The following is a 1,343-nucleotide window of genomic DNA, read 5'->3' as shown; positions in this document are numbered from 1 at the left end:
AGGAAGCTGAGGGAAAATGTAGGTGTTTTTCTTATTTTCTCTCAATTGATAGTTATGTTAATAAAAGGATCTTCTTTAAAGAATTCTGTATATAAGGGGATAAAATAGACAATTTTTCAAAAATTAGATCTACACAAAGCAATCTATAAACCTCATAGACTCTTGTTATATTTGCCCATAATTTTTTAGTGCTATTGGGATTTATGGCAGTTTTTTTTTTTTTAATAGATGGTTCAAATTTTAGCACGAAACTGCAAATATGATCCAATTTTAACTTTGCATCCATTTATTATATTCAATCTATTACTTTTCTGAACAAAGTATTTGTGAAAATACTAGAATTAAAGACACAGTGCAACTGCAATGGTAAAAGCTCTAGGAACAAACCTTGAGCTATAATTGGTTCATAATTTGGAGGTGGCGCAATCCAATTTCCATGAGGATCCCTCATATGTGTTCTATTAGATGCAAAATGTTGGAGGAAAATTGGAGCATGAATCACCCGTAAAATTCTGTGAAATCAAAATACAGCATTTATTTAGCATTTCAATATGAAAGGAATTCTTAAATGAAGGATTTTTAATTCTCAATTCTAAAAGTTGGAAAAGACCAACCTTGAATCGAGGGGCCATTGATAAATACAATGCTGGGCTAACCAAACTTTATCAAACATAATAATGGTCGATGAGCTAGTATATACAAACAATATATAATATTTCTAAGAAAATGATAAACATATATTGAGAAGAAAATAAAAAATAAAGCAAATAATTATACACTAGCAATTGATTAATGTAGTACATTAAAAATGTGACTCTTTACAAATATATTTTACTATTTAACATATATTCATATTCATTGCTTACAATCATGCCCTTTACTTATCAAATCATCAATGTAGATTTTTACTTAAGTCTTGCACTAAGCTAGCTATATTTAGGAAGATAAATGATCATATTAGCTTATATGATCATAATAAGCTATTATATTCTTTATTTCTATTTAAATGTTCTATTATAATTAGTAATCCTACTATGTGAGCTACTTATCAGATATTATAACTATGGTTTCAAGTAAAGGAAAGAAGCAAGTGAGGTAGTAGTTAGGTGCCCAGTCTTGCCCTGTACCATAGCTTTTAGTTTTACAATTTTGAGATGTATTATAGAAGATGTGTATGATATATATTAAAGATTTTTGGTATCTATAAATGTATATGTTAAAACTAGAGAATTTGAGAGGGAAAAGCTTGTTTTTATTCATTTCACAATCTTCCCTTATAGATCATACATCCAAATGCGGAAATAATAAGTTGCAGTTTTAATTAACACAAATAGAGAATATAA

At 28.1% G+C, this 1,343-nt stretch overlaps 1 long non-coding RNA gene across 1 annotated transcript; it reads right to left on the bottom strand.

Annotated features, from left to right (window-relative positions):
• Positions 1 to 266: 266 nt before the first annotated feature.
• On the bottom strand, positions 267 to 1,213 carry LOC114579012. Its single transcript, XR_003699895.1, has 2 exons — positions 615 to 1,213; positions 267 to 512 (listed from the first exon to the last, which is right to left on the bottom strand). It is a non-coding gene; the product is annotated as an uncharacterized LOC114579012 (long non-coding RNA).
• Positions 1,214 to 1,343: the final 130 nt, after the last annotated feature.

Source organism: Dendrobium catenatum, unplaced genomic scaffold, assembly GCF_001605985.2.
Source record: "Dendrobium catenatum unplaced genomic scaffold, ASM160598v2 original_scaffold_252210, whole genome shotgun sequence".
Classification (NCBI taxonomy): domain Eukaryota; kingdom Viridiplantae; phylum Streptophyta; class Magnoliopsida; order Asparagales; family Orchidaceae; genus Dendrobium; species Dendrobium catenatum.
Note: the sequence above shows the minus strand (reverse complement) of the source record. Positions and strands in the feature narration are given on the sequence as shown.